The sequence below is a fragment of the Euphorbia lathyris genome, chromosome 7 (assembly GCF_963576675.1).
Source record: "Euphorbia lathyris chromosome 7, ddEupLath1.1, whole genome shotgun sequence".
Classification (NCBI taxonomy): Eukaryota; Viridiplantae; Streptophyta; class Magnoliopsida; order Malpighiales; family Euphorbiaceae; genus Euphorbia; species Euphorbia lathyris.
In genome coordinates, this window is record NC_088916.1 from 70,767,962 (window position 1) to 70,776,135 (window position 8,174).

Genomic DNA, 8,174 nt, shown 5'->3' on the forward strand with positions numbered 1-8,174 from the left:
GTGAAGGTCTTATTTTTTTGTTAATATATATTAATAAATTGTTATTATATAGCAAGAAGCTGGAATAGCTCAGTTGGTTAGAGCGTGTGGCTGTTAACCACAAGGTCGGAGGTTCGACCCCTCCTTCTAGCGTCTTTTTTTTCCCCTTTTGTTTTTCTCATCTTTATGTTTTTAGTTAATTTACACCAATGACCCCTGAACTTTCGGCTTACTTTTTTTATTATGGCTCTAAATCATTTTTTTCCCTTTTGTTTTTCTCATATTATGTTTTTAGTTAATTTACACCAATGACCCCTGAACTTTCGGCTTACTTTTATTATGGCTCTAAATTTTACAATTAATTTCATTATTTTCTCATTCTTTGCGTTTTTAGTTAATTTACACCAATGACCCCTGAACTTTCAGCTTACTTTTATTATGGCTCTAAATTTTACAATTAATTTCATATAACCCATTTCATCCTTCCCTCCTTCTAGCGTCATTTTTTTCCTTTTGTTTTTCTCATCCAAATTTTACAATTAATTTCATTATAACCCATTTCATCCTTAGCGTCATTTTTTTCCTTTTTTTTTTCCTCATCCTTTATGTTTTTAGTTAATTTACACCAATGACCCCTGGAATTTAGGCTTACTTTTATTATAGCTCTAAATTTTACAATTAATTTCATTATAACCCATAAATTTTAAAATTGACATAATATTCTAGGCGTAAATATTTAAATGTAAAACTAAATAAGTCCTAAAACAAACCATTGGTCTCTCTTACTCTCTTTAATCTCTTTGGTTCTTATTCCTCAATTCCTCTTTCTTCTTAAGCCTAAATTGAAATCCTTAATCCTAACTAAGATTAAATCAAAGTCGGCAGCCAATCCCTCCGTAGTCGGATCGTTGATTGTTGGTACGGCACTCCATCTCCGATCTTTGCCTCTCTGCTTTGGTAGTTTTTTGCTCCTACTTGAATTTTGATTTTATATTTCTGCTACTATTTTACTTGAACTTGAGCTTTGATCTCTGGTTTTCTTTAATTATTATTTGTTGGATAAAAATTATTTTAGTTGTATTGTTTACGCCCATGGGGAAGAAATCCTCCCCTGATTAAAGGTACAACTAATACAAAGAAAATAGAAATTATATACTTCTCGAAAGTTGAATATCGTTGAAATACTGTTACAATCAATTCTTCATCGTTTAAATTCTTCCGGACATTCGGATCTGAATCCTTCAACTACGCAGATATATAGATCTACAGATAAGATAAACGTTTTCCGCTTTTGGTAAAACAAAAAAAAGGATAAATTATAGAAGTATAGCTGACAAATGTAGATCTGACGAAAAAGAACTTCGATAAGATAATAGATTTCAAACCAACCAAGGCTACAAGTAAAGAAAATGCAAATATAAAAATAAAACTAAATCTAAAACATAGATAAGAGGAAGAAGAAGGAAGAAAGAAGACAATCTTCATTTTTTCTCCTCGGAGTAGAAGCAAAGGAATAAGGGAAAGGGAAAAATAAAGAAAGAAGAAAATGGAGGCAAGAAAAAGAAAGTTCAAAGTTTATTCTAGCACAACGTTTTCATTATTTTTCAAATCTTTTATGTTTTTAGGAGTAATTTATACCAATGACCCCTGAACTTTAAGGGGAATTTTCTTATAGCCCCCTAAAGTTTACAATTAATTTCATTATAAACCATAACTTTTAAAATTGACATAATATTCTAACATAATTTTTTCATTTTGTTTTGCTAATCCTTTATTTGTTTGAAAGTAATTTACAGCAATGATCCCTGAACTTTTATAACATAATTTTTTTCATTTTGTTTTTCTAATGCTTTATGTTTTTGGGAGTAATTTACACTAACTACTCCTGAACTTTAGTCTTATTTTTATTATGACCCCTAAACTTTATAATTAATTTCATTATAGCCTATAATTTAACGTAATTTTTTCATTTTGTTTTGCTAATCCTTCATTTGTTTGAAAGTAATTTACAGCAATGACCCCTCAACTTTTATAGCATAATTTTTTCAATTATGCAAAATTTGCCTAAATCCTTCCTTATTATGCAAAGTTTAGAGGTTAATTATGTCATTTTAACACTCATAATTCTATCGCTCTTCCTAGACACCGCTACTACATCATCAATATACTCCCTATCAATAAGAATACCTACTCCATTTCTACCCTTATCCTTTCCTGAGTACCAAAGCTTATAACCCCAATGAGCTATCTCTCTAGCCTTGGCTCCAACCCACTTGGTTTCTTGTAGGCACATTATATTTATTCTCCTCCTCTTCATAACATCTACAATTTCCGCTAATCTTCCTGTCAAAGAACCTATGTTCCATGTCCCAAAGCGTAACCTACTACCCTTACCCCTACCCCTACCCCTACCATTACCGTGGACTAGCTTATTTAATCAATTCTTCATCGTTTAAATTCTTCCGGACATTCGGATCTGAATCCTTCAACTACGCAGATATATAGATCTACAGATAAGATAAACGTTTTCCGCTTTTGGTAAAACAAAAAAAAGGATAAATTATAGAAGTATAGCTGACAAATGTAGATCTGACGAAAAAGAACTTCGATAAGATAATAGATTTCAAACCAACCAAGGCTACAAGTAAAGAAAATGCAAATATAAAAATAAAACTAAATCTAAAACATAGATAAGAGGAAGAAGAAGGAAGAAAGAAGACAATCTTCATTTTTTCTCCTCGGAGTAGAAGCAAAGGAATAAGGGAAAGGGAAAAATAAAGAAAGAAGAAAATGGAGGCAAGAAAAAGAAAGTTCAAAGTTTATTCTAGCACAACGTTTTCATTATTTTTCAAATCTTTTATGTTTTTAGGAGTAATTTATACCAATGACCCCTGAACTTTAAGGGGAATTTTCTTATAGCCCCCTAAAGTTTACAATTAATTTCATTATAAACCATAACTTTTAAAATTGACATAATATTCTAACATAATTTTTTCATTTTGTTTTGCTAATCCTTTATTTGTTTGAAAGTAATTTACAGCAATGATCCCTGAACTTTTATAACATAATTTTTTTCATTTTGTTTTTCTAATGCTTTATGTTTTTGGGAGTAATTTACACTAACTACTCCTGAACTTTAGTCTTATTTTTATTATGACCCCTAAACTTTATAATTAATTTCATTATAGCCTATAATTTAACGTAATTTTTTCATTTTGTTTTGCTAATCCTTCATTTGTTTGAAAGTAATTTACAGCAATGACCCCTCAACTTTTATAGCATAATTTTTTCAATTATGCAAAATTTGCCTAAATCCTTCCTTATTATGCAAAGTTTAGAGGTTAATTATGTCATTTTAAACAAATCAGATGCTAATGAGACGCTCAATAAAGTCAATGGACTATCAATTTCTTGTTCCAAATTAAGGGTTTATAAGTTATTAAGTTTGTTATAAAAACAATCGACCCGAATTTTAATTCAATTATAGAATTTTGTTAGGAACTCCGCCTGTGAGGGCCACTTGGTGGCCTTTACAGCCGGTCCCAAGCCCGGACAAAGGAGGAGGGTTGCGGTAGGTTTGTGGCGGCCAGCGTAAAACTTAGCCACATCTTATGACATGAACCATACTATAAAAATCGTTGGGGCGTTCCCTACTCAGCGCGCGCTGTACTTCCTAGACCCGGGTGTAGTGATAAATGTGCAAGGGTTGCTAGGTCGTCGCCCCGAACCGGCGTGCCACCCCAGGACCCGGGGGTGGTGTCAAATATGCAAGGGTTGCGGGTAAATAAGCTAGTCCACGGTAATGGTAGGGGTAGGGGTAGGGGTAAGGGTAGTAGGTTACGCTTTGGGACATGGAACATAGGTTCTTTGACAGGAAGATTAGCGGAAATTGTAGATGTTATGAAGAGGAGGAGAATAAATATAATGTGCCTACAAGAAACCAAGTGGGTTGGAGCCAAGGCTAGAGAGATAGCTCATTGGGGTTATAAGCTTTGGTACTCAGGAAAGGATAAGGGTAGAAATGGAGTAGGTATTCTTATTGATAGGGAGTATATTGATGATGTAGTAGCGGTGTCTAGGAAGAGCGATAGAATTATGAGTGTTAAGCTAGTGATAGGGGATGAGGTTGTGAATGTCATTAGTGCATATGCGCCACAAATAGGATTAGATGTCTCTATAAGACAAGCTTTTTGGGAGGACTTAGAGGAAGTGGTGCAACAGGTTCCTAGGGATGAAAAAATGGTACTGGGGGGTGATCTCAATGGACACGTGGGTTCTAGGCGAGATGTGTTTGAGAGTGTTCATGGAGGGTATGGTTTTGGAGATAAGAATGAAGCAGGAAATGATATTTTGGAATTCGCATCAGCCTATGACTTGAGTATCATGAACACATGGTTTATGAAGAGAACATCCCACTTAGTGACTTATCGGAGTGGCGGTAATGCGAGCCAAATTGACTTCTTCTTAGTAAGGAGTGCTTGGAGAAAGAGTTATATTGATTGTAAGGTGATCCCTGGTGAGAGTACGACAACCCAACATAGAGTAGTGGTGCTTGATTTTCGAAGTAGGAAATGTATAAGAAAACAAACACCACAAGTAGAGACTAAGATTAAGTGGTGGAAATTGCAAGGGGAGAATCAACAAAAATTTGTGGATGAGATGACCAAAAAAGATGTTTAGACTTGTAATATGGATTTAGATATAGATTCGATATGGACTAAGATGGAGCATAGTATAAGGGAAGTAGCGAAGGAAGTTCTAGGGGAATCTAAAGGTAGCATGCCACTAGGTAAGGACACATCTTGGTAGAAGAAGAAGTACGACAAGCAGTAAAGAGTAAGCGAGAATCCTATAAAATATTGGAAAAATGTAGGAGTGACGAGAACTACGAAAAATACAAAGAGGCTAAAAGGGAAGTAAAAAAGGTCATACGAGATGCTAGAGCAAAGGTGAATCGGGATCTGTATACAAGATTGGATACGAAAGAAGGGGAAAGAGACATATATAGAATTGCTCGGATAAGAGATAGGAAGACGAGAGATCTCGGAAAAGTTAAATGTGTGAAGGATGTGGACCAGAAAGTCCTAGTTGGAGATAAGGATATCAAGGAACGATGGAGGTCCTATTTTGATGACTTATTTAATGGAGATCGCAGACAAGATGTTGGAGATATAAGTATCCATCACGATATGATAAATCATGAATGCCTGTGGAGAATTCAAAAGGGTGAAGTCAAAATGGCATTAAGTAAGATGAAGTTGAAGAAAGGAGTAGGACTGGATGGCATCCCTATTGAGATTTGGAGATGTTTGGGAGAAAGAGGAATCGAATGGTTGACGACGTTCTTCAACAAAATTTGGAGAAACAATAAGATGCCATCAGAATGGAGGAAAAGTATCTTAATCCCTTTGTATAAGAACAAAGGCGATGTCCAAGATTGTGCCAACTATCGGGGAATCAAATTAATGAGTCACACAATGAAACTTTGGGAGCGAGTGATCGAACAAAGGCTAAGGAGGACGGTGAAGATCTTGGAAAACCAGTTTGGCTTTATGCCGGGAAGATCAACTATGGAAGCCATCCATCTAATGAGACAATTAATGGAGCACTATCGAAATAAGAAGAAAGACTTGCATATGGTTTTTATTGACTTGGAGAAAGTATATGATAAGGTACCAAGGGAAGTACTTTGGTGGGCCTTGATAAGGAAAGGCATTTCGCAGAAATATATTGACATCATAAAGGACATGTATGAGGGAGCATGCACGAGTGTACGTACTAGTGTTGGGAAGACTGAAGAGTTTCCTATTACGATTGGAGTGCATCAAGGTTCCGCACTAAGCCCATGTCTTTTTGCCATCGTTATGGATGAACTAACAAGTTCACTTCAAGATGGTATACCATGGTGCATGCTGTTTGCAGATGATATTGTGTTGGTTGATGAGACGAAAGAAGGAGTGGAGAGGAAGTTGGAACTATGGAGACAAACTCTAGAATCTAGAGGCTTTAAGTTGAGCCGAAGTAAGACAGAATATTTGGAGTGTAAGTTTAGCGGCCATAGGAGTAGGGAGGCAGGGTCGATCACCCTAGATGGGAGAGTTGTTCAGGCCTCGAATTGCTTCCGGTATTTAGGATCTATTATCCAAACGGATGGAGAAGTAGATGGAGATGTTGCTCATAGGATTAAAGCTGGTTGGTCGAAGTGGAAGAGTGCTACGGGTTTCCTTTGTGACCACGACATGCCTAATAGATTGAAGGGAAAATTCTACCGGACGACAATTAGACACTACAAGAAAACAGTGAATTAGCGACCGAATTTAGCAACCGGAATATATTCGATCGCTAAATACCAACTGAATCGGTTTCTAATTATGTCTCCCTGTTGCAAAAAGGTGCTGTAAAATTTTCGCCCATTTTACCAACCTTATTGCTTTTCTTAGCAACCGTTGCCTGTTGCAAAATAAATATTAAAAATTAAAGAAAAAACAAAATTGTTTATAAGTTGTGTTTTATAAAAATAGATAAAACCTAATCCCCTAATCTCTTTCTCAAAAGCCAGGGCTGCCGCTCTCCCCTCTTTCTCAATCCCTAATCCTTTGTATCTTTCCTCTCCTCTCCCTTCATGACCTAAAATTGAAAAGCTAATCTCTCTTTCTCTTTAAGGCGATTCCTTTCCCTTCATTTCAACGATTACTCATGGTCAATCTCTTCTAAGTTTTTTAGAAGAAAAGGAGAGACCAGGGGAAGCGTTTTTTGGAGTCATGCAGGAAGAAGAAAAGCAAAGTCCAGGAAGAAGCTTTTGGTCGGTCTCTTCAAATCAGCAATTTCTGCAATCCCATTTTTCCGATTCTTGCAACTTCGGTATCTGATTAGGGATTCGACTTTTTCTTATAGATGGGTTCGACTTTTTTTATGGTCAAGTGTCCCCAATTGGTATGCTTATTTTTAATTAGGTGTTTCTTGTTTGCAGATTACAGAACTGGTTAGGGATTCGGCTTTTCTAATCTCCCTATGGATGGTTAATATCATGCTCGTCCATCTGGCCATACATCTCCTGTGGGTTCTTTCCAATCATTTGCTTTTTTTGGCCATTAGTATTCTTATGTTTTCCTAATTGTGGTCAGAATCTGAGATATGGTAGATGTGTTTTTGTTTATTATGTATATATTATTGCTATTGTGGTCTGTGGATATATTGAACCATTTGTTATTTTTTATTGCATCTTTTTGTCAATTCTACATGTGTATAGGTTGTTGGAGGCTTTTTAAAGTTATGGAACTCTCAATCTAACTGAACTGATAGCTTCACGCCTTCTGGCTGCTTTTGTTTTATCTTTCTTCAAGTTTTAGCAAGATTGTAGTTTTAGTTTGCTAACATGCCCTTGATGTTGATATTGGCATAGAAATTGCTTTCAACTGATGTATGTAACTATATCTGGTTTAGAAATTGATATATAGCTTCCTTGTCTCATCGTGCATATTCTCAGAGATGGATTTTAAGCAGCCAATTACAAGTGTATAGACAAATTGATCATGTTGGAATAAGCAGATAATGGTTGAATTTCCTGTTTAATCAAGTTCCTGTGTTGTTTGAGTGACAAAGATCTTAGTTGTGATTTGTGATGGTGTAGGGAGAGACGAAAATTGATAGTTTATAATGTTGGTCTATCATGAATTTAATCATTAGATTGCTTTTGCTATCTACGGATCTTTAAATTCCAAGATTTTTTCCTCAATATTTCTTTTTGATGACTTCCTGAATCTGAATGCTTATAGTAATTTGTTATCCGTCCATTAAATTTTCTTATCATCATCTGAGAAGTTTCTTTTGCACAAGTTGGAAAGTCAAAATGCAAAACTTGTGTGTCATTGTGCATTTTCATTGTCACCCTGACATACATTTTGGTATTGCATTGGTTACATATCTGCCTTTCATGTTTGTTTCTTACAGGTAAAGGGATCTGGTTATGGAATTCTCCAACAAGATATCCTGCACCTCTTTAATAAAATTCACTTAGCCCAAAACTCGATCCAGCGGGAATAATGGTAGCACAGGACTTGGACTGGCGGTTTGTAATGGTATCAATTTAGGCCCTGATAATGGATTGGACACGTCATTCCTATTACTCCATTAAGTTTTGATTTGTCCCTCCACGTACAATTGACAGAACTTAACGGAGTAGTATCAATGACGTG

General features: G+C 35.6%; 1 non-coding gene across 1 annotated transcript; it reads left to right on the top strand.

The window, feature by feature from the left end:
* Window positions 1-58: 58 nt before the first annotated feature.
* TRNAN-GUU (transfer RNA asparagine (anticodon GUU)) lies at window positions 59-132 on the top strand. The gene has a single exon. It is a non-coding gene; the product is annotated as a tRNA-Asn (tRNA).
* The last annotated feature ends 8,042 nt before the right edge of the window (window positions 133-8,174 follow it).